The 17,735-nt window shown below is 41.4% G+C and overlaps 1 long non-coding RNA gene across 1 annotated transcript in view; it reads right to left on the bottom strand.

Annotated features, from left to right (window-relative positions):
• LOC124593738 overlaps positions 1 to 17,735 on the bottom strand; it is a 37,443-nt gene that overhangs the window by 12,685 nt on the left and 7,023 nt on the right. The window contains exon 2 of the long non-coding RNA XR_006978143.1: positions 3,376 to 3,476. This is a non-coding gene — a long non-coding RNA (uncharacterized LOC124593738). The remainder of the gene's footprint in view (positions 1 to 3,375; positions 3,477 to 17,735) is intronic.

The raw sequence follows: 17,735 nt of genomic DNA, 5'->3' as shown, positions 1-17,735 counted from the left end.
ATTAACCTTGCGTCGGGCGTGGTATTATCTACAACAATATACTAGTGCGATGTATCAAACTGATTATATCGCTTTTATATCGCTTATTCAAATTTTTGTTCAGTTTCACTGATTAACCACGTTATAAACGGCCAATATATTTATAGAACACAGGGATGAGAAGTACACAACAATAAAAATAATTTTCTCAATTGTCTCACCACTGTTACGCGTTGGGCCTTGTAGCAAAGAGCGTGGATGTCAATTTAGAGCTCGCATGATCTAATCAGGGTTGAATCATGGATATTCTTCCGTCAGGCTTTAACCCAGCCTTCGTATTTCAGTTATGTGAAGATCAGACAGAAACGTTAAGTGATTTGGGCTTAACGTTCATCTGTGGGTCCCCTTTGCAAAGTAGCCTAAAGTTTCAATGTGCTTCAGACAGACAATCTTGAAACATTATACAATAATATTTCGTCAGTCTTTAACTTTATAGGTGCTACGCCGCTTCTTTTCGACCCCAGTTCTTTCATGTCTGCTTCTTCACTCGTTCTCATCAGTTTTTCAGTTTCGTAGTCGTTCACGACAGAGTGCTTGATGACTAGTTCGGACTAGCAAAGAGTGGTTGCCCAGTTTCTCCGCGCAGAGGACAAGCGTGCTTCACGATTATCACTGGACAAGTAAAATGGCTCAACAAGGAAACACATGTTCTCCAGAGACCAACATGGATTCTGCAGACAGCTATCTTGTGAAATATAGTTGGTCCTCTAGATGCATCCAGCAGTTAAATAGGCTCAGATCGACGCTGCAGTCATGACTTCTGGAAGGCGTACGATATAGTTTTTGGCTGTCGTCCGGTGAACAAAAGAAAAGCTTACCGAGTATTAGTCTAGCATTGTGACTGGTGTCACGTTAGCCTAGCAGACTGATCAACAATTTCGGATGCACCCAACGGGCGTGTCATATGACTTACCATTCACAATTGTTATATAAATTACAGCAAAATGGCTGGGACAGGGACTGACAGTTGGCAAACGTAAATAGACGCTTTAAAGCGCGTAAATAGATGTTACTTTTCTACTAAACGACTGCTGATGCATTACTGGACGCAGCACCACCTTAAAATGTATGGGACTGTCCATCTGAAGCGACCTAAAAACGGCCACAACAACTGGTTGTGGCAGAAGTAGGTGCCAAGTAGAGACTCATTCGGAGAACCCTAACGAAATTTAATTCATCTACAAAACATGTAGCACCTAAAATTCTCGCTCTGTTCACGAATATTCCTCCATAATCTCTTTACCACATGGGATTAATTGTAGAGAGATACAAAATCCACAGAACAGCGACACATTAACGTAGTGGATATGTTCGTTGAATACCAATAGCAGAAGCTACAAGATAAGCTCTGTGCATGACAAATGTTTACTCTAGCAGTTACCAGAGCACACGTGCCAATAAGTCCGGCAACAGATTTCTTACTCCATGGGCAACTCGCGAAAATCGAGTTCCTACGGAGGCTAACGCTTTTAGGTCAGATGAAGCTCTCAAATTCTTTAGTGGTTAGAACGGTTTCGACTGACCTATCATTAACAACAGCCCTTTAACAATTATTTGCCGTCAATTCTACAATCGAACCAAATAACAGCACCAGTTCAACTTATTTTCTATCAGTCCACTGATTACGAGTCTATCGTCGTGGCCTTTTATTACTGCCGTTGCTGCGACAGACTCTTGGAAAAAATCTTAATTGCCTTGTTCGATATTCTCAGCTTCCGTCTGGTTTTGAACTAGTTGAGTTGAATGTGGTCCACACCAACTTATTAGATTCACCGTTAATTTTAAGGAAAAACGGTGGAAAAACATGAGCACACCACTTTGCGTCAGCTCAATTCCACACTACCAACAGTCGACAAATTAAGTCTGACACGCTTCATTTATTTCGAGACAGCTGAAAACGAGACGGAGGAAGAGAGAAAGTCTCAAGTGAGCGCCTAATCGGTAATAAAGAATATTTTACGAGGGAAAGATGTAAACGATACCTAAAACTACAATACTAAACGCAAGGAGTTATCTCAGCATGGGGAGGCGTAATATATTACAGTGATAGTACAGACAGTATACTCCATCACCGATAGACTCACTATCAGTGGCAAATGGCCTTAGTATACAAAACCGGTCGTGGTGATCGAAACAAAGTGTAACTGGTGGTATTATATTTCAAGCAATTACTGCAGCTGCAAGATCTGCATCATGTGCATCATACTGAACAAGGAATTTCCATTATGCAACGACGAGCGTTTAAGCCCATATGGCCAATAAACAACTAACGTGAGCATTCACTGAAAAAACTCTAGTAATAATGTGCTCACTGATGCTCTGCCAATACCATGGCGACAATATCTTCGTGGAGGAGTGTACGGTTTTTTATTGACGTACATGTCACGTGGCGAGACTTTGCATCAGCAATAAGACTCGCGCCTCAAAACATCGAATGTCTGACGTGCACTTCCAAAATAAGCCTGTACGGTGCATTTGTCTGAACAGCCTTGATGTTTGCTGAAGCCCCACATTCAAACTGGCGCCGATTCGACTCAACAGAAGACAGTCGACGCCCATGAGCCAATGCGACGGCGACGTTACTACCTGTGGTGGCTGTGCGGCGATTCACGCGCATCGAAAGTTTCTGCGATATTCATCATCCACTCCAGACAAGTCAGCAACACTACACCTTCGTCCAATATGGGACCAGTACATCCTCATCAGTTCGCAATTGTGCAGTTCAATTATTATTACATTATTCACTAATTAAAATTTTTCATACATAACTGGTATTTTTTAAACACGCGTTATCATAAATCTCCACTCAGAACTCTTACATTTTCTGCATTATTGTACAGTCTTCCCACTGTCACTGACCAGATTCACGATATATGCTGTGATATTTAACGGGTCTATTGTATGACATCCTACGACGATTTTCATGTGGTTACCTGTTGGCCACATATAGTTCACTGCCTCTTTCCGTTCAAAAACTATTCCTTGGAACGTATGGTGATGGTACAAAGAAGCAACTGCAGTAGACTTTAAAATCCATTCCGCTATCAATTATTTTCCCCTCTAAGTGCTTCTTTAGAATTTTGTAGCATTGGGCCACCTTTCCGACAAAGTTTATGTCAAAGGAGATACCTAATCCTTTTTTCGGTCTCATTTATGAGTGATGTTTTGACACTGGGTTGGATTATAAATGCAGCAGCACTATCGGACTACTACCACTGATATATTGAATGTCAGGACAGTCTAAATGTAAATACCACATAAGGTCCGCAATAGAGGAAGAACCCTTCTGTATCCTATTACAACTTCTGTAGCAGCCACCTAACTCATTTTACTCACCACATCACAAAATGGCAGGTACTCCTCGTCATTTAGTATCGGCCCAATGCTGCCCAGGCCAAACACACCCGCACATGTGTACGGGCATGCTGCTGCTCAACCTGTCGAGGGAAAAAAGATAGTTAAGTGAAGACAGAACTTTCACAGACGCACAAAATATTAACTTTATATTCCAGTGTTTATCAACGGTTGACAGTGTGAATCTCGAGTTGTATCCTATCATAGACGGGAATCTGTTTATTCCTTGAGTGAGGGATTAGTGAAAGACTTTCCCTGTGAGTCCATACTGCGCCTGGCGAAGAATCGGATGTGAAGAGAACTTTTACTAATGTCTACATCAATGATATTTGCATCCTGGACTAGGATGCTAACTATTGCAGGTGTGCTGGAGTATCAGTTAACCTGTTCGCTGTCTCGGATATAAGAATTTCTATTACGGGCAGACGGCACATCACTGTGAGCGAACTACCGAATTTTACAAAACGATTCCGTCTTCACGTTATTGACAACTCTCTTGTCTCGGTTTGCGAATCGATCTGATTGGGAACTTTCGTTTATTAAAATTTAAGTAGTAGTACTAAAATACCAAGCTAGGAATATCCACGCAGTGTGGTTTGGAAACAGGTTTAAGTTTTTGAATAATTTTGAAGAACTGCATTGTTGTTGTTGTTGTTGTCGTCTTCTTCAGTCCAGAGACTGGTTTGATACAGCTCTCCATGCTACTCTATCTGTTCCTTCTTTAGAAACATTTCTTATCACTTCGTCAACGTCCCTGGAATATCTCCAGCCAGCCGCTGTGGCCGAGCGATTCTAGGCGCTTCAGTCTGGAACCGCGCTGCTGCTACGGACGCAGGTTTGAATCCTGCCTCGGGCATGGATGTGTGTGATGTCCTTAGGTTAATTAGGTTTAAGTAGTTCTAAGTTCTAGGCGACTGATGACATAGTTAAGTCCCATAGTGCTCAGAGCCATTTGGAATATCTCCATGCCGCCTTGCCCCCCCCCCCCCCCCCCCCCTCCGCGCGCGCGCACACACACACACACACACACACACACACACACACACACACACACACACACATTTATCACCACCTACCTGACGTCTGTAAAATATTTTTGCAAGAACAGATACCAAAGAAACACCTTCCAGCCGAAAGTAAGTCAGATTTAGAAGACTTGTCGACCACACTTTGCGCCAAAATATATTAAAGATACACAAATCTAAGGTGAGCAGTAGAAATAACAACAATTTACTTGACCTAAAAACTGAGTGCTAAACAGTGGCAGGAATGGCAGAAGAAGGTATCTAGGCGGTATCATTAGACATGAAGGCCAGAATAAATGGCCGACGTGCATTGATGCAAACGGAAATTCTCACAGTTCTAATGGTGTGGAACCATCAGGAATCTGGAGGAAGAAACAGCGTGTGAATGGGGCGCTGTTGAAGAATGCTGAAACCGGATTTGAGAGGTAATATAAAAAATGAGCTTTGCTGAAGACAACAGGTAAGTAAAGCAGACTCACGAGAGGAGGTAGGTTAACGGGATATTTGGTACTGCAACGTGGGTTATTTAACTTTGTGCTAGAAGCAGCAGCAGAGGGGAGAAACAACAGGGGAATGCAAAAAACAAATTCGAAACAATAGAAAAACGCCACGGATAAAACATTTTTTTTCAGGCTAAGGACCATGCCGGTTTTGTAAGTAGATATAGCACAACGGAATATTTACAAGTTGAAATTATGAACTGGAGAAATATCAGTCTGTAATAGACTAACATAGAAAAATTCAATTTTGACAAAATCTATACTTACAGTCCCGAAAACAAAGTACCGATTAACATTATTATGATCAACACACTGTATGATATATTATGTCTGTGCTGTTTAATATCCAGGTTTTGCTTCCACATATGGCTACACTCCAACACAAAATTTCAGAAAATTCTTCGAAACAAAGTTATATTCACTGTTTATACGTCTCTGTACCAGGAAGATGATGCTACTGATCTACATTTTATATCTCCCTTACTTCTGCTGTCGTCAGTTATCACTCTGTCCAAACAGCAAAACGAGCTTCAGCGTCTCATTTCCAGGTTTATTCTTTCAGCATCACCTGCCTGCATTACTGCAGCGATAATGGGCACCAACAGTGCAGTTCTCAGCAGTATGGACCGAAGTAAAAGTGCCTCCGAACGGAAGCATTTAAAACGTTTCAGCCGTAAAACTTGCATAGGATATTGCCAGTGACGTAACGGCTTAGTCACTGGACGAGACGATGGAGCGATGAAGCTAGAAGAGCTCGTTTCCTGACCGTAGGGCACATTCATTTGCGCCCGTACTCCGGAAGCGCTGGCACGCCGAGTGTTAACAACTCGTGCCAAACACCCTTCGGCTAACAGCCGTCTACTGTCGCTCCTGTGACTGGATCCAAAGACGCCAATGATAAATCCATTTCAGTAAACGCGATTCATGTCATCCCTAAGTGGGTAGCAATAACTCGTAACTAGTTTTTAATATTAAATCACCTGTTTAGCTGCCTGTTCCCTGTGTTCGGAGGAGATAAATGCCTTACATTATGTGTAGGAGTCCCTGACCTCACACATAACCCCCTCCTCACACACACAGTAAAACTTTTACAAGCACTTCCAATTATTGGTTACAGCGAGGTATTTCTCAGAAAAGCTCACGGCGCCTGGAACTTGTTATGAATGCCTGAGTTCGTTATATGTGTGATGTTAGAGTCTTTGATCATACATCATACGCACAGCTATCCTGGCTGAGTGGAGACAAGCGCAGAGATGTCAATGCTCTGTGTCTTCTATTGTCTTAAAAACGCACACTGTCCATCATATTTGTCCGCGACCTCAAATCTCTTGTATGAACAACGTGGGAGAAACACCTGTTCCCATCAGAGCAGAATCCTTTGTCACACATCATCATAGTTCACCCACTTCTCGGAAGTTCTCAGCAGCAGGATCTTCAGATGACAGTTAATGACATATCTACTGAGGCAATAATAATCACTAACTTTGTCCCTGTACGCACTCGTTACTCCTGTTCATATTCTTTTTCAATAAAATCCTTATTTCCCAGTAGTCTTAGCTGATACATTCTACTTAAGTTTCCTTTCCCCAGTACTCGCTATACCATGTAACATCTATCTATTTTTTACACGTACAACTAAATTCTTATATCTGACCACCACCAACTCTCCCTGCAGTTCCCTGTATGCGGTATAAATCGTTCATACGGTGTCTTTTGAAATATCAAACACTTCGGCTACCTTGCTTACGAAAGCAGCACGATGGTAGCTTGCCTACGTTATGTCACTTGGCTCGGTCCCCCTTGATGCGCCAACTGACCATGACAAACTTCCTGAGGACGCTGCATAGTTACCGTTAGTGGTCAAATACAACAGTGCAGCCTTGGCTAACATCTGCACTTACGTTCAAGCACGGATTTCCTGCTATGTTACCGAATTTTTGCCCACCCCACCCTTTTAGTTTACTGTTATGCCACTGATTACGCACAGACAGGAACCAGTAGAGGGAGTCCCACAAGTTATACCAAAGTCTTAACACAACACACATACTGTATGTCATACCAACACGTCAGGCCATCTGCTCTAGCAAGATTGCTAAATGGCTTCCGGACAAAACAGCATCACAGTGTGTCGTTAGACAAACTATGGGAAAGGATCATCAGATATTTAACGGACATTTTCCCATCTAATCTTTACGGTCCGCGCCTAAACCAGCAAATAAGCTTACATCAGACCACTTTCATCGAATTTCACTGCCGCATCGAAATACCCAAAGCAATAACATGCGCCATAAATCCCTTCGCGTCAACGCTCCAGTTCCAGCCTCAGATCATTTGTCACTCAGCAACACCACCTCGATAGAACAATGGCAGCGAAGTTTGCAGCACTCTCTGACGCATTCGTTTGCGGTCAGTGAGTTGTGAGAGAAGCGCGACGGTGAAAAGAGTGTCATCACTTCACACAAAATGTTCTCTGACCCCTCTGCTTCAGAGGCAACGAAACATTTTGTGACTGCTACCTCAGGTGGCTGCATAGCGCACAACAATATTCAGTCCTCGCTGTCAAGAATGTTAACTATCGTATTTCTGACGGATTATCTAAATTGTGCTGCTTCCAATGCCGTGTCCGATTCGAATAGTTATGGAATGGTAGTGTAGCGGTGTGTCCGAAGCCATCAGGCAGGGGATAAATGGTATGGGTTGGGTAAGACCCTACACATTTTTTCCTATGGTCGTACGTCAAACAATTGAGTGAGTTTAATTCTTTGCACTGAATGTTGTTGAAACTTGTAAACAACTTCGTGGTGCGTCTCCTCCATCCCCCAACCCTCCCGATCTGATTTGGTGTAAACAATGATTACTCTGGGCTAAGACTAATAATTTCGAATATGACGGCACTTTTTACTGTGGTATATTTTGCAAAAAAAAAAAAAAAAAAAAAAAAAAAAAAAAAAAAAAAAAAAAAAAAAAAAAAAAAAAAAAAGTTTGCACCAAATATTGCTGCCTGTTCATAAAAAAGGCGAATGTGCTCCTCTTTAGAAGACTGAGGAAAGTGGGGAGCCAGCAGCCTCAGCCACCATACCGCCTTCCTCACAAAAAATTTTGACATGCGAACGTATTCGCGCTCTTTTAAGACAAATGTTTTACCCAGTCTCTCTCTCTGCAGTGAAGCTTTCATACTCAGGATCTCCCTCTCTGCAATTGTCTATACATGTCACTCGCACTGTCTCCATTTTCTTCCACTGATTTACAGTATAGCTCAGCCACTTTATCCTCTCTCACACTTGTCTTTCTTTCCCACTGCCACTGGCTCCACTATACCTCAGCAGTTCAAAAAATCTGAGAGTATTTTTTCCTTTATATGGACATGTTCAAAATTTCCACCCGTCGTTCTGGCAGGTTCCAGAGCCACCCAACCTATGATGCACAGTCCCCTATCGTCTGTACTTTCCATTCCCATTGTCTGCTCTCACCACCCCTCCCTCCCTCACTCACTCGCTCAACTCACTCACTCACACCACCTTCCTCTCCCACTGGCACTGTCAAATCTCTTCCAACGTCACTGGCTCTGTGCGCCACTCTTTCAGCACAAGAAAGCGCGAATACGTTAACATGTCCAAATTTTTGGTGTTCAAAGCGTAATGAGGAATAAAGGAGCTGGTTCCCCACTTTTCTACCAGAGTCTTCGTTTGTTTTACATTTTTATGGGCATTTTGTACGTCGATCGCAATTCATCGAAAACGCCCGGCTTATGATTTGTATCTTAAAGTGTAAAAATGTTGTTACAAATACTTCACTGAATATGCAGTCTTCCCGGCCTTACGTAATTTTTGGTAGTCATTTTAAGTTCTTTTCAGGCATGTTAAGACCCTTTTCAGCTCATTTTCTGTCACTGTAGTATCACTTTGAGCATATTTGTATTGGCATGAAGTGCCCATTATACATAAAGCGCGTCATAGTCCTAGTGGTGAAAAAAATGCCGACTGAAAACGGTTTGGTGACCACAGAACACCTGGGATGGCACTAGAACGCTTGCCAGTCAGAACTTCATTTACGCCTCAGACAGGGCATTAAGTGCATATTTTATACGCATAAGTACGGTAACAACCTCTGGATCTCCGCAATGGATACTGATATCGGAAAAAAGTTTTAAGATTTTCCGAGAACATGTTCAGAATATATTTTAAAAATTCCTACAATCTCCCATGAACAGAAACTATACAAATTGCCATCCCCAAAATTGGTACTTTTCTTACCCAAAAAAAATCATGATTTTTCGGGGCTTTCTCATTAACAGCCCAGAAACAATTGGTCCTTTAAACAGCTAAGTCGCGTAATGTTCACCCTAGACTACACTTACTGCAAAAGAACCGACCATTTTGCTCAATTTGCCTGGGCTGAAAGAAGTGCGTAATGTTTAAATTTTGACCCTGCACGGTAGGATAGCTACAGTATGCCCGTTCTCCCGATAGGCATACAAATGGTCCCTAGGCCAAGGGCTAGCCCAAACACGAACACTACCACTTATCTCCGAGCAATAGAACCCGAGATATGAACCCCTGCAAAATAGCATATTCGTGCACGGCGTTTTGGAACATGTCTGTACCATGCACTACGTGCACACATCGCTAAGGTTTCTAAAATAAAGACAATTTATTTCAAACTCTTCAACACCGTTTCATTCCCGCGTATATTCTGGTTCCCCTCTAAAAACGGAAAAAATATTTAAAATTAATTTTGCTCCTCCACAGAACCATACTGCTTTATACGTAATACCAATTCATAGGAACAAAGGAAGCTAAAAGGCACCACGAGTGAAAAAGATTTGTAATTACTGATGTTTCACAGGAAACTTTCATTTTGAAATTTTAAAACACGTGTTTTTAAGACACTGAGCACACTCACAAATACTACTAAAATTGACACCAAACTTTTGATGTATTCCACAATCTTAAATTTGAGTAATATGGAAGTGTAATATCGCATGGCCCTCAGTTTCACGTGTGTTTACAGGTGGTGAGAAACAGTTCTAAAAGCTTGTAAAGATGTTCCAGGGTAGTTTGTGCTGAGAGAGTATTGTTAAGAAAAAGATTCTGGACATTGCGCAGCTTCCGAGTTAATTAGCACTGAAGTTGGCCAATCAAGGCGTTGCGCGGAAATTCAAGCGGCCCGCCTGATACAGTTAACTGTCCATTGTTATAGAGTCGATCCTTTGGGTGAGGTTCGATCTTCCCAACCGTCCCATGCCCAAGTTTTGTATCGCTCTTGTTCAGTTTTGGGAAACCAAACGAAGGGCATGTTCACACCATGGCGTATTTCAGTGTGCTCCTAATCTAGCTTTCACCTGTCAGTGATTCGGTCCCCTTTTCCCGCTAGTGTAAATGGCGTAAACGACCTGTCACTCAATTTAAATACTTTTGCAAGCCACACGGAATCATGATATATTTGGCTGTAAATTGTTACAAAGAACGAGACAAGGTTCATCGTATTTGCCTGTAGTGTAATTAAACTAGCTGTCTTGATGTCAGTACATTCAGTGTAACTTTAAAATCAGAGTATTAATGTTTCATTGAGCACACATTAACACGAGATCAGCAGCCTAACTGATTTCTACATATGCAGTAGTGTGTGCAAATGAATTTGGAAAAGGCGATTAAACTAAGTGTGCATATGTATTACTATATGTAAATACAGTTAGTAGCTTACTTCATAACTGATGTGTCCTTTTGCTCTAATCTGGTCGAATGCCACAATGTATTCAGAATTTTTACACATTTACCACATATCTGACATGTGTTCTTTTGTTGAACAGTATTTTTCCAAGACGCCTTTGCGCATCTCGATGGGATTTAAATCTGGTGAATTACCAGGCTAGTGAAACAATGTTTTCTTCCATGAATGTCTTGACTGTTTTAAAAGTGTGGCGTGGTACCAGATCACATTGGAATGTTCTTTTACCATCTGCAGAAGTCTGTAAGAATCGCACAATCCAGCGCCTACGGATTTCCATGTATTTTCTTGAATTCAACATGGCATCAATTGCTCTAACTTTTAAGAATAAAATGTAACTCATCACTGGGAACAATGTCCAATCACTGGAGGACCAAGGTTTTTAAATGTTTTGCCCATGACAATCTGTTTTCTTTACGGAGGTACCGTATTAACAACCGCTTCGTTATTGCCTTCTACTAGCAATCATTAAGCCTACGCCGTATCGTTGAAGAGTCAGTTTCAATCGCTGAAAGTCCTTACTTGTCATGTGAGGAAGAAGTTTAATGTTGCTAAGTAGAGTTTTGTCAGTACTGGGGGTTGTTTTTCGTGTCCGTCCACATCTGCCTTTTCTCTTTGGATACGAAATGAAAATGAGTATGACATTGTTGGCCAGGAGGCTCCATCCGGGGAAGTTCGGCCGCCGAGTGCAAGTCTTATTGCAGTCGATGCAACATTGGGCGACTTGCGTGGGTGATGAGGATGAAATGATAAGAACACAACACCCAGTCAACGAGCGGAGAAAATCGCCAACCCGGCCGGGAATCGAACCCGGGCCCGCTGCACGGGAGGCGAGCACAATGAGGCAGTATCACTATATTCCATAAGAAGTCTTGAAACTAGATTTTACCCTCCAACAACATCAGAGGCAATGTCTGACATTCATAGGTGTGTGTTCATGAATAGCAACTGTTTGTACCCACTTCTTAGATGAAATATCCATTTTTAAACAAAGTTTCCCTAGCGAGTACACAAACATATGCTGCTGCTACACATGAAAGCACTCAAACAGGAGCGGGCCTACAATTTTTGTCCATAGTCAAGGCAACAATTGCTCGCCAGAGACCAACAATTGAGTGGATAAAACTAATTACGGCGAACCAACTTCAGTTACTTGTAAAATACGAGCTTTTCCCAATTTGCATACTACGTTTACCACTTCCAGCTTTGGGGTACTCTGTGAAAATTATTCTCCGTATGCCCATTTGTAAAGCGCCAGTATTGGCGAGATACAATATATGTAGATTTTGTAAATAATTTGTGTAGCTCAAAGCCACTGGTTTTCATTGTATGTAGTTGAACGAGGAAAAACTGCAAGTTTCCTGTTCACGAGTACCATGATAGGTCAAATGGGAGAAAAAGTCTGGTGCCTTTTTGTAACTTGTAACCAAGTGCTTCTAAAATGCACAGTTTAATATAATGTTAAATATTACATAACAATAACCAACTTATGAACATCGGTAAAGTTGCTTTTTTTCTGCAGAAGCCTGAAGTCAAATTCTGTAAATTATTTTTGAAATGAGAGTAAACATCTATTGCAAACAGTACAGAAGTACTAAACCTTGGCGAGGTGCCTATTCGGAGTAGCTGAATTAAAAAAGTCATTCCTCTTTAAGGATGCTGTCAACTTAAACCGGCAGTGGGTTCAATATGTCAATAAATCGACCCACCTCTGCTTTCACATATAAACGCACTAGACACTTGAGTTCAAGTTCGCAGCGACCAGAAAATTGTTCTCTGATCTATGCCATTGATTTCTTTCTCTTCCGGAAATCACACCAGCCACATCATCCATAGTCGTCAGAGTGCGTATCCGTACGCATCTGCACTCAGACTTTTGGAAGACAGTGTCTATAGCGGATGTCGCGAAAATACGCACCTCAAGGTCATTTCATCGTCCTATACAATTGTGTTAGTGAATTTCAAATGTTAGTAAAAATTAGGAAAAAAATATTCTACATCTCTATTTGTAGTCTAGAAAGTGACAACGCCCTTTTCAAAAGAAAATGTATGCCAGCTGCCACGCAAAAAAAAAACCTAACGTTACAATAAATTTTGAAGAAAAAACTTGGACTGAAAATATATGAACATTATCAAAGTTCATAGATGTATTAGATCTACATCTACATTTATACTCCGCAAGCCACCCAACGGTGTGTGGCGGAGGGCACTTTACGTGCCACTGTCATTACCTCCCTTTCCTGTTCCAGTCGCGTATGGTTCGCGGGAAGAACGACTGTCTGAAAGCCTCCGTGCGCGCTCTAATCTCTCTAATTTTACATTCGTGATCTCCTCGGGAGGTATAAGTAGGGGGAAGCAATATATTCGATACCTCATCCAGAAACGCACCCTCTCGAAACCTGGCGGGCAAGCTACACCGCGATGCAGAGCGCCTCTCTTGCAGAGTCTGCCACTTGAGTTTATTAAACATCTCCGTAACGCTATCACGGTTACCAAATAACCCGGTAACGAAACGCGCCGCTCTTCTTTGGATCTTCTCTATCTCCTCCGTCAGACCGATCTGGTACGGATCCCACACTGATGAGCAATACTCAAGTATAGGTCGAACGAGTGTTTTGTAAGCCACCTCCTTTGTTGATGGACTACATTTTCTAAGCACTCTCCCAATGAATCTCAACCTGGTACCCGCATTACCAACAATTTTATATGATCATTCCACTTCAAATCGTTCCGGACGCATACTCCCAGATATTTTACGGAAGTAACTGCTACCAGTGTTTGTTCCGCTATCATATAATCATACAATAAAGGATCCTTCTTTCTATGTATTCGCAATACGTTACATTTGTCTATGTTAAGGGTCAGTTGCCACTCCCTGCACCAAGTGCCTATCCGCTGCAGATCTTCCTGCATTTCGCTACAATTTTCTAATGCTGCAACTTCTCTGTATACTACAGCATCATCCGCGAAAAGCCGCATGGAATATGTATTTTATAGTGAAAAAACAGAAGTATCCCGAGATTAAAAATAAAATAGCGTGAGAGGTGTGAAATTGTACCGTCTGCGTAACGAAAAATGTCGTCGTTGCTGAATGTGTGTTCTCTTGGACCTTTTAGAAACTTCCAGCGAGAAAGTTGCTAAGAAAAATAATTTTGGTAGCATCTGACACCTCATTATTGTATCGTATTATGTGTGAACGCATTTCATTTACGAGAGACTGCGCGCGACAGTGTGTGTGTACTTGTATGCCGCCACCAGGGTTTTAGTTCCGACGACACGCCTTAATACGACCGAGAAATTCCCTACCTTCCGGAACGTTTTTATTTGCAGCTCTTACTGACTCCGTCACTGCATCCATAACCCAAATCGCCGATATACGTTACACAAAAGTTGCCGTAGGTACATTCAGGCCAATATTTCCGTTCCAGCAAAATATATTTTTGCGTGTGGTTTTGTGAAACCACCTGGAAACCACGAACATTCAGCTGGCACTGGTCTACTGCTCTTTAACAGGGCACATGCAGCAACAAAGCTATGAGGCGGGCGAATCAAAGCTCTTGGCGCCAGCGAATTGCATGGAGCTCGTGCGACCTTGAGGTGTCGAATTTCGTGACGGCAGCTGTAATAAATTTAGCGTCCTGCAAGCACACTGAAAACCAACAATTCCGTTTTCTTCCTGTAGAGACGATAGCAACACTGACTGTAGGCGTTTATACTTTGGTACGTGAAACGATATTTTTCATTTCAACATGGCTCGGCGCCGCCTGTTTTCTCTTGATCGGGATATAAAGGGCAATCTAAAAGGACGTCGATAAGAATTACAGTTAAGGGGCTCCGGAAAGGCTCAAAATCATGAAAAGTTCAATTTTTATTTTTTTGCGTTTTCTGAATCTGCGGACTATTACCTTTTAATAGATATATAATTTATTCAATTCCGAAGACTACAACTATTTTTAATTTTTTTTGAAATGTGTTCTACATGGGCGTGACCCACTGTGGCGCTGTTAAACTGCTGTCAAATGGTATTATTAACTTCCGTGTTCATCAGGTACATTTTAGTGATGTGAGGTAAAGTATGTGTTGTGGCTAACCTGTGATGGTTCAATATATATCGCTGGTGTGATTGTCGATTGTTTCATGTTTATTTACTCTGTCGTTATCTCGAAAATATTCGTAATTAATTCTGTTTCTTGAGTCTCTGTTTTGTTGAAGTATAATAATGAGTAAAAGTAAAGTTATTAGAAATCCTTTGAAGGCTTTTAAGAAAAGGAGAAATGTTGGAAAGCCAAAGGTATGTGTTATTACTGTAAACAATAAAGACGATAACCAAGTGAGTGAACCTAACCTCTCAAGTACACCTGCCCATAGCAGTCAAAGTGGGAAAGAAAATACTTCACAGAAGAAGCTTGGTTTAATGAGTGAAAACTATGAATGTTTTATGGGCGAATCGGATGTGAATGAAATATTTGATATGTCGGTTCTCAAGGGAATTTTTTCAAACTGTGTAAGATGTATTCATTGTAGTGAAGTTGGTCTGGAACTCTCCATAATAAAGCACGTAGGACTTGCTAGTGAAATACAACTGAAATGTGATAAGTGTTCATACATGACCACCTTTTGGAACAGTGTTGCAGTAACTGCAACTGATGAAAATGGTAGCAAAATCTACGAACACAACAACGAGCGATGCTTGCTTTAGACAAGGAACGCCTTCGGGCTGCAGACAGGGCTGTAAAGAGTCTAGAAATACAAGCAAGAGTAAACAGGAGGAGGAACAAGAGGAAGCTGGAGGAGGAGTTTGCAGAGGATGAAGATAATCCATCCTATGGACCTGGAATGCACTAAAAAGTTAATCCAATCTTTGTCGCTCGATTCCCAAAACTTATTTTCTCATACTAATTACATGTTTTCTAAGGATCTTCCAAACATATTTGTTTCAAACTTTCAGTAAATGTTACACAATACCTTCTGCATAATTTAACACAGCCTTTTTCCAAAAAAACTGTATATTTTTGAATATATAAATAAAAAATTGCAAAAAAATGTTGTGAATTTTCATTACAATTGAAAAAATCATCTTTAATAACTGAACTAAAATTTTGTAAAATCCCTGTGTTAAGTTATAGCCCATATTCCAATAAATAATCTGTAAAAAGTTCAACTTCCTACCTCAAATACTTTGTGAGGAAAGATGTAATTTATAAGCGTTATTTTAACATTGCAAGTATAGGGCGTTCCGGAGCCCCTTAATATAAAAGAAAACTCAAAACTTCGATTGTTGCACAAGTTCAGTGAATCTGAAAGCGACAAATTTTTTTATCAACATGTCCTAAACCGTTGGATCGATCGTACCGAATACGGCGCCGTGTTGTTCTGTTAGCCTCCTGAATCTTCGAATCGGACACTCGATTTCTTTTTCTGGTGATATGTGCGCCACCTTTGACGAAAACAATTCCAGAATTCAAAATCAATTACTTCTAATGCGCTCGGCGACTCAACGTGTGCCTCGGAATGCGCGGCGTGAAATGAAATAAGGACGATTAGGGTTTGAGGTCCCGTCGACATCGATGTCCTAAGGGACTGAGCACAAGCTCTGATTGTTAGGACGAGGACGGGAATCAGTGGCGTCTTTCGATGGAATCATCACAGCATTTGCCTGGAGTGATTTAGAGAAATTACGGAAAACCTAAACCTGGATGGCCGGAGGCTGATTTGAATCATCGTCCTCCCGAATGCGAGTCCAGTGTGCTAACCACTGCGCCAGCACGCTCGGTGCGTGAAATTTACTATCGCTCACATGTCATAAGTAGAACCTATCACAACCGTGGTTCATGAGGACACATCTGGACCGATCCACGCTTTCTACCATCAAGACTCCGCTTCAATCATGCCTCTTTCCCACAACATCTACATAGGATCAACGTTTACAGTTCACCAGCATGTGAGTGTGATCCTGAGTCGGAAGCTGATGTCAACCACATCTTATTTATGTGCCCCAAATTTGACCGTGAACGGTTGGTCTTTCTGAAGACATTGCTGAGTATGGGCTACCATCTCCCTCAATCAGCTTCTCTTTTGTGTACTAAAGACGTTCGTCTATATAAAGTGATAGTTGACTTCAAGATTACTGGTTACAATCTATAGGTTTTAATAGTGTACGTAAATTATAAATATGTCTTGCTGATGAAGATATTTCAGAATTGGTGTGAATTGTAAGCCAAGACAATTATTTTCCAATTCAATTCAATTTTTAAAACACTATGTACAAAACTAACAGTTAAGCTTTTTAGTCTTGTAAATATGCATTTCTGTATTTGTTTATTCAATTATGTGTACATTACACTATGTGTTGCCGATGGCTAAATTGAGTACACACTCAAAGGCCAAATAAAAAAATTAAAAAAATAAAGTAGCACCTATAAGGTACTTGTAGAAAACTAAACTTTTACAGTACTTCTAGTTCTTATCGAAGGATCTTTATGCATTTATAGTTACGTTGGTAATAGCTATATTCACTTTAAATTACTTGTACATTGCAGCCTAGGCGTTATTTATTACAAAACTAGCTTAACCACAGTCACTTGCGTGACTGATTTTTCTCAGACTTTTCGCGAACTGAATAAATTGGCTGAGTAGCCTGGAAGAGATACCGAAGTCCGCCGCTGTGTTTTTCAACGACTTTTCAGGTTGTTTCGTCTCCCCTGTGCTCCGCTGTGGAGTAGACGGATATTCCAGTGTACGCACAATGACGTAACACTGCGTACTTTAACTATCCCGCTGCGACAAAAGGAGAGGAGAGGGATTGTGATGCCAGGAAGTGCGGCGGTGACACCCACTGCGTATACGCACGATACACGCCCTCCGCAGTGCCGGAATACTCAACTGCAGCGCGAGAAATGTAGTTCTCTCCGACAACGAGCAAATCTCTCCACCAAGATCGTGTCAGCCGACTGAGGCGAGTACATGCAACACCGGTGATACTACACGTTCGATAATATCTTTGTACCTAAAGAAAGAGTACAAGTTTCGGAGGATTTTGTTATGGAATATTCTTTCACTACCACTAAATGCGAAAAAGTATGCATTATCT

The sequence above is a fragment of the Schistocerca americana genome, chromosome 2 (genome assembly GCF_021461395.2).
Source record: "Schistocerca americana isolate TAMUIC-IGC-003095 chromosome 2, iqSchAmer2.1, whole genome shotgun sequence".
NCBI classification, from domain to species: domain Eukaryota; kingdom Metazoa; phylum Arthropoda; class Insecta; order Orthoptera; family Acrididae; genus Schistocerca; species Schistocerca americana.
The sequence above is the reverse complement of the archived record's forward strand: the minus strand, read 5'-3'. Positions and strand labels throughout refer to the sequence as shown.